The sequence below is a fragment of the Triticum dicoccoides genome, chromosome 1A (genome assembly GCF_002162155.2).
Source record: "Triticum dicoccoides isolate Atlit2015 ecotype Zavitan chromosome 1A, WEW_v2.0, whole genome shotgun sequence".
NCBI classification, from domain to species: domain Eukaryota; kingdom Viridiplantae; phylum Streptophyta; class Magnoliopsida; order Poales; family Poaceae; genus Triticum; species Triticum dicoccoides.
The window spans coordinates 17789782-17797463 of record NC_041380.1 but is presented as its reverse complement, the minus strand read 5'-3'; the positions used below and the strand labels follow the sequence as shown (position 1 = coordinate 17797463).

Here is a 7682-nt window from a genome sequence, read left to right as displayed (position 1 = left end):
AACCGCGACCAATGCCCCCTTTAGTCCCGGTTGGTGCCACCAACCGGGACCAATGGCCTTTGCTGCCCCGAGCCCAAAAGTTTAGTCCCACATCGCTAGCTGAAGGGCGCTGGCACTGGTTTATAAGCGCTGGTGTGCCTACCCATTCGAGCTCCTCTCTAATGCAGGCTTTCGGGCCTAAACTTGCTACTGCCTGTGGGCCTATTGGGCCTTCTGCGGGCCTGAATCCTGGCCCATCTAGGGTTTCTAGTCGTATTCAGGCCGTGGAAGCCCAGTAGGAGGCATTTTTTTGGTTTTTTCTTTTTTATTTCTATATTTTTTTGGTTTTTTATTTTTTTATTTCTACTTACAACTAAATACTTATAGTTTTTTAGTGATTTCTTTTTGCTTTTAGGTCACAAAATTATAAACTTTCTGTTAGTGCCATTAGTTTTAAATTTTAAATAGTTTAAATTTGAATTTTAAAAATTTGTGTGAATCACTAGTTTATGAATAACTTTACTATAAAAATAGAATTTTTTTTCTATTTATTTTTTTATTTCTACTTAAAACTAAATACTTACAGTTTTTTAGTGATTTCTTTTTGCTTTTAGGTCACAAAAATTATAAACTTTCTGTTAGTGCCATTAGTTTTAAATTTTAAATAGTTTAAATTTGAATTTTTAAAAATTTGTGTGAATCACTAGTTTATGAATAACTTTACTATAAAATTAGAAATTTTTTCTTCTTTGCTATTTATTTTTTATTTATACTTACAATTAAATACTTATAGTTTGATTTTAGGTCACAAAAATTATATTCTTTTTGCTATTGAAGAATATTATAGTTTTATTTTAGTTGATCATAACATAATATTTTAATTGATTGTTTTTATTTTCATAAAATTTTTGTAGTTTATTCTGTTTGCTATTAATTCATTCTTTGAGCTGAATGACTCTGAAATTGGAAAGCATTTCAAAATGAACTCTGAAAAGGTTGAAAGTTGGCATGGTATCATCATTTCACCCACATAGCATGTTCCAAAAAGTAGAGAGGGTTACGACAAAAACTTGATGCACTTCGTGTACAAAATGGACAATCACTTTCGAAGTATCAAAGTTTCAAACCATAAGACATGAAAGCATTTCAAATGAACTCTGAAAAAGTTGAAAGTTGGGATGGTATCATAATTTTACCCACATAGCATGTGCATGTACAAAACGGACAATGGTAGCATGTTCGTCTGTTACAAATTTGGCATGGTATCATCATAATAGTTGTGGGAGAAAGTCTTCACTTTTTCTTCGCTTGTGTCATTTGCTTATTGTGCCGTAACCATGGATAATCTTCATTGTTTATCAGGATGCTTGGGTCAGCCTTGACATTGAAGGGAGGAATTTCATGAAACTTTTCATAATATTCAGACATGTCTGTCTTGCCGTCCACTCCCAGGATGTCCCTTTTTCCTGAAAAAACTATGTGGCGCTTTGGCTCATCGTATGATGTATTCGCTTCCTTATCTTTTCTTTTTCTCGGTTTGGTAGACATGTCCTTCACATAGATAACCTGTGCCACATCATTGGCTAGGACGAACGGTTTGTCAGTGTACCCAAGATTTTTCAGATCCACTGTTGTCATTCCGTACTATGGGTCTACCTGTACCCCGCCGCCTAACAGATTGACCCATTTGCACTTAAACAAAGCGACCTTAAAATCAGGTCCGTAGTCAAGTTCCCATATGTCCACTATGTAACCATAATATGTGTCCTTTCCGCTCTCGGTTGCTGCATCAAAGCGGACACCGCTGTTTTGGTCGGTGCTCTTTTGATCTTGGGCGATCGTGTAAAATGTATTCCCATTTATCTCGTATCCTTTGTAAGTCAATACAGTCAAAGATGGTCCCCTGGACAACAAGTACAACTCATCACAAACAGTGTTGTCACCTCTGAGACGTGTTTCCAACCAACTGCTGAAAGTCCTGATGTGTTCACATGTAATCCAGTCGTCGCACTACTCCGGGTGTTTGGAGCACAGACTGTTCTTGTGTTCATCGACATACGGGGTCACCAAGGTAGAGTTCTGTAGAACTGTGTAGTGTGCTTGAGACCAAGAATATCCGTCCCTGCATATTATTGAGTCTCTTCCAAGAGTGCCTTTTCCAGTCAGTCTCCCCTCATATTGCAATTTAGGGAGACCTATCTTGTTAAGGCCAGGAATGAAGTCAACACAAAACCCGATAACATCCTCTGTTTGATGGCCCATGGAGATGCTTCCTTCTGGCCTAGCGCGGTTACGGACATATTTCTTTAGGACTCCCATGAACCTCTCAAAGGGGAACATATTGTGTAGAAATACGGGCCCCAGGATGACAATCTCGTCGACTAGATGAACTAGGACGTGCGTCATGATGTTGAAGAAGGATGGTGGGAACACCAGCTCGAAACTGACAAGACATTGCGCCACATCACTCCTTAGCCTTGGTACGATTTCTGGATCGATCACCTTCTGAGAGATTGCATTGAGGAATGCACATAGCTTCACAATGGCTAATCGGACGTTTTCCGGTAGAAGCCCCCTCAATGCAACCGAAAGCAGTTGCGTCATAATCACGTGGCAGTCATGAGACTTTAGGTTCTGAAACTTTTTCTCTGGCATATTTATTATTCCCTTTATATTCGACGAGAAGCCAGTCGTGACCTTCATACTGAGCAGGCATTCAAAAAAGATTTCTTTCTCTTCTTTCGTAAGAGCGTAGCTGGCAGGACCTTTATACTGCTTCGGAGGCATGCCGTCTTTTTCGTGCAAACGTTGCAGGTCCTCTCGTGCCTCAGGTGTATCTTTTGTCTTCCCATACACGCCCAAGAAGCCTAGCAAGTTCACGCAAAGGTTCTTCGTCACGTGCATCACGTCGATTGAGGAGCGGACCTCTAGGTCTTTCCAGTAGGGTAGGTCTCAAAATATAGATTTCTTCTTCCACATGGGTGCGTGTCCCTCAGCGTCATTCGGAACAGCTAGTCCACCGGGACCCTTTCCAAAGATTACGTAGTGTAAATCATTGACCATAGCAAGCACTTGATCACCGGTGTGCATGGCGGGCTTCTTCCGGTGATCTCCCTCGCCTTTGAAATGCTTGCCTTTCTTTCGACATTGATGGTTGGTCGGAAGAAATCGACGATGGCCCAGGTACACATTCTTCCTGCATTTGTCCAGGTATATACTTTCAGTGTCATCTAAACAGTGCGTGCATGCGTGGTATCCTTTGTTTGTCTGTCCTGAAAGGTTACTGAGAGCGGGCCAATCGTTGATGGTCACGAATAGCAACGCCTTAAGGTTAAATTCCTCCTGTCTGTGCTCATCCCACGTACGTACACCGTTTCTATTCCACAGCTGTAAAAGTTCTTCAACTAATGGCCTTAGGTACACATCAATTTCGTTGCCGGGTTGCTTAGGGCCTTGGATGAGAACTGGCATCATAATGAACTTCTGCTTCATGCACATCCAAGGAGGAAGGTTATACATACATAGAGTCACGGGCCAGGTGCTGTGATTGCTGGTCTGCTCCCCGAAAGGATTAATGCCATCCGCGCTTAAAGCAAACCATACATTCCTTGGGTCCTTTGCAAACTCATCCCAGTACTTTCTCTCGATTTTTCTCCACTGCGACCCGTCAGCGGGTGCTCTCAACTTCCCATCTTTCTTTCGGTTCTCACTGTGCCATCGTATCAACTTGGCATGCTCTTCGTTTCTGAACAGACGTCTCAACCGTGGTATTATAGGAGCATACCACATCACCTTCGCAGGAACCCTCTTCCTGAGGGGCTCGCCTCAACATCACCAAGGTCATCTCGTCTGATCTTATACCACAACGCACCGCATACCGGGCATGCGTTCAGATCCTTGTATGCACTGCGGTAGAGGATGCAGTCATTAGGGCATGCATGTATCTTCTCCACCTCCAATCCTAGAGGGCATACGACCTTCTTTGCTGCGTATGTACTGTCGGGCAATTCGTTATCCTTTGGAAGCTTCTTCTTCAATATTTTCAGTAGCTTCTCAAATCCTTTGTCAGCCACAGCATTCTCCACCTTCCACTGCAGCAATTCCAGTACGGTACCGAGCTTTGTGTTGCCATCTTCGCAATTGGGGTATAACCCTTTTTTGTGATCCTCTAACATGCGATCTAACTTCAGCTTCTCCTTTTGACTAATGCATTGCGTCCTTGCATCGACAATGACCCGGCGGAGATCATCATCATCGGGCACATCGTCTGGTTCCTCTTGATCTTCAGCAGCTTCACCCGTGGCAGCATCATTGGGCACATCGTCTGGTTCCTCTTGATCTTCACCAGCTCCCCCCGTTGCAGCATCACCGTATTCAGGGGGCACATAGTTGTCATCGTACTCTTCTTCTTTGCCGTCTTCTATCATAACCCCTATTTCTCCGTGCCTCGTCCAAACATTATAGTGTGGCATGAAACCCTTGTAAAGCAGGTGGGAGTGAAGGATTTTCCGGTTAGAGTAAGACCTCGTGTTCCCACATTCAGTGCATGGACAACACATAAAACCATTCTGCTTGTTTGCCTCAGCCGCATCGAGAAACTCATGCACGCCCTTAATGTACTCGCGGGTGTGTCTGTCACCGTACATCTATTGCTGGTTCATCTGCGTGCATTAATATAATTAAGTGTCCAAATTAATAGAAGTTCATCACATTAAAACCAAAGTGCATACATAGTTCTCATCTAACAACATATAGCTCTCCAGAGCATCTAATTAATTAAACCATACATTGAAACTATGTAAAACATTTCAATGCGAAAACAAATGCGATCATAATCGCAACCAAGGTAACAATTGATCCAACGGCATAATGATACCAATCCTCGGTATGAATGGCATATTTTCTAATCTTTCTAATCTTCAAGCGCATTGCATCCATCTTGATCTTGTGATCATCGACGACATCCGCAACATGCAACTCCAATATCATCTTCTCCTCCTTAATTTTTTTTATTTTTTCCTTCAACAAATTGTTTTCTTCTTCAACTAAATTTAACCTCTCGACGATAGGGTCGGTTGGCATTTCCGATTCACATACATCCTAGATAAATAAAATCTATGTCACGTTGGTCGGCATAATTTTCATAAACAATAAATGAACCAATAGTTATAAAGATAATATACATACCAAATCCGAATCATAGACAGGACGAGGGCCGACGGGGGCGGATACCAAAACCATCGCACTATATAAGATGCAATAATAAATGTAAGAAAATGATACAAGTATCTATCTAAACATACAAGTAAGAATATTTTTCCTTTCAGAAAGAAGATAAGAACAAGAGGCTCACCACGGTGGTGTCGGTGATGAGATCGGCGCGGGTGATCGACGGCGGTGAAGATGGGGACGGGGCATGACGGACCGCTAAATCTAGACAAATCTCGAGGAAAATGGAGCTTGAAGGTCGAGCTTCGAGAGGAGAAAGCTTAAGTAGTGTGGCTCGGGCATTCCATCGAACACCTCATGTGCATAGGAGGTGAGCTAGAGCACCACAAAGCCCTCTCCCCCTCGGCCAGAAAAAACAGAGCACTGTGCTCTGCTCTTGCGCGAGGGGGTATATATAGGCACCTCATTGGTCCCGGTTGGTGGCATGAACCGGGACTAAAGGGGAGCCTTTGGTCCCGGTTCAAGCCACCAACCGGGACCAATGGTGGTGGGCCAGGAGCGAGGCCCATTGGTCCCGGTTCGTCCCACCAACCGGGACCAAAAGGTCCAGACGAACCGGGACCAATGGCCCACGTGGCCCGGCCGGCCCCCTGGGCTCACGAACCGGGACCAATGCCCACATTGGTCCCGGTTCTACACTGAACCGGGACTAATGGGCTGAGCCGGCCTGGAGCATAGCCCTGTTTTCTACTAGTGAATGGAGTAGGCCACCTCGATGACGTTGCAGAGATGGCGTCCACGGAGGAGATGCGCTGCACGAGGAAGGAGTTGGCGGCGAGCTTGGACAACTCGGCCGACCAGAGGTTGATTGTGATGATGCAGTCCACGGGACCCAATGCGCGTACACGTCCTTGGTTAAGGACCTTCACAGTGGTCTGCCCCTCGGGCATCTCGCAGCTGCCGATGAGGACGCAGTCGGGCATGAATAGGTCCCGCACGGCGGTGCCCTCAGCGAGGAACGCCAAATTGGACAGGATTTGGTACTGGAAGCACCGGCAGTTGTGGGCGAGGATCTTCTCGATGGCCTCGGCGGGTATTGACGGACACGGTGGACTTCTCGATCTGGATCCTATCGAAGAGGGAGACGTCGGTGATCATGTGCAGAGCGCTCTCCGAGATCACCGGCCTTGCCGGCGCCGAGGCCGAGGTTCTCCGTGTCGGTGTTGACGAAGAAGAAGACGATACCACCTCGCCAACGTCAGTGTTGAAGAATAGGTTGTGGCCGCGGCACAGCTTAATGACGTCTTCTAGGCCAGGCTCATAGATGGAGCCGGTGGTTGTTGTTCCAGCCGCCGATCCACGCCTCAGAGATGTCCGCCACAACCTCCACGTCCATGGGATTCAATCAATATTTATGGGAGAAATTAGAGGAGGCGAGTGATAGAGAGTTGGAGTCGAACTGAGAGACACGTACGGGAAAGACCAAGATGAACGGACGAAATAAAAGAAGCAACACGTGAACGATATTTATTCATGAAGTATAGGTTGATTACCAAAGTATATATCTATATCTATCTTTATAATATAGTACTACCTCGGATGAATAGTGCCACCTCATATGTCGAAAATAATATAGGTGGAAAAAACTGAAAGCGTAAATTCACGTAAAAAAACGTATTTATTGTGACGGTGAACCAACGAAGTCAATCCGTGCTTTATTATTAAAAAGAATTAGGGATAGATTAGTATGGCTCCTCCGTTACACAATTAAATAGCACATAGAAGCTAGCTAAATGCCCAGATTAACGTGTAAAATATACTAATGACTTACGTTTCAGATTGGGGCTTCAATGGATGCATGTGCGTATCTACATGTACTTATAGGTTCACTTAGCAAATATAGTGATCTGTGCGTGATTGCTCAACTTCTGACCATACAATGACACAATTCCAGGAAAAAGAAGAGTTTCGGCCATATGCTCTCACATTAGCATAAGCTAACATAGGGTTAAATTCTCGGATGCCCACTTCTTAATATAGCTTTCTAAAAAATCAAAAGCTTTCATGGCTTATTTGCCATCCTTATGTTTTTTTTTGAACCGAAAATCGTAGAACAATCGTTCTACGGTAAATATATTAAAAGAATAAAATATGAACAGAAGTCCCAAATAAAACAAAGGCTCACCCTACCCAACTCCAGTCCTAGTGAAACCTTGAGGCAACATGATAATTATGCTAAGAACTGATCAATCCAACTAGAAAGTCTATCTGCAAACTTGTCCTTGATCCTATGCTTAAGCAAAAGCAGATCTGCCCGAAAGGAAGCTCTCCAAGAGAGAACGGAAGCCGGGATAGCCTTGAAAGTCACTCCATTACGCTGCATCCAAATGTTCCAGCAGCCCATTATGATAACTTCCATAGCAATGGGGGTGGAGAGAGCCTGAATGGATAAGCTGACTTCATCCAACACTGAGATTCCTCTGTATCGTTGACCAAGAATGGAGCTCCAGCAGTTGAGGGCAAAATCATAGTCC

General features: G+C 44.1%; 1 pseudogene; it reads right to left on the bottom strand.

The window, feature by feature from the left end:
• The window catches only part of LOC119350103, a 14795-nt pseudogene extending 7787 nt beyond the window's left edge, over positions 1–7008 (bottom strand).
• Between the last annotated feature and the right edge of the window lie 674 nt (positions 7009–7682).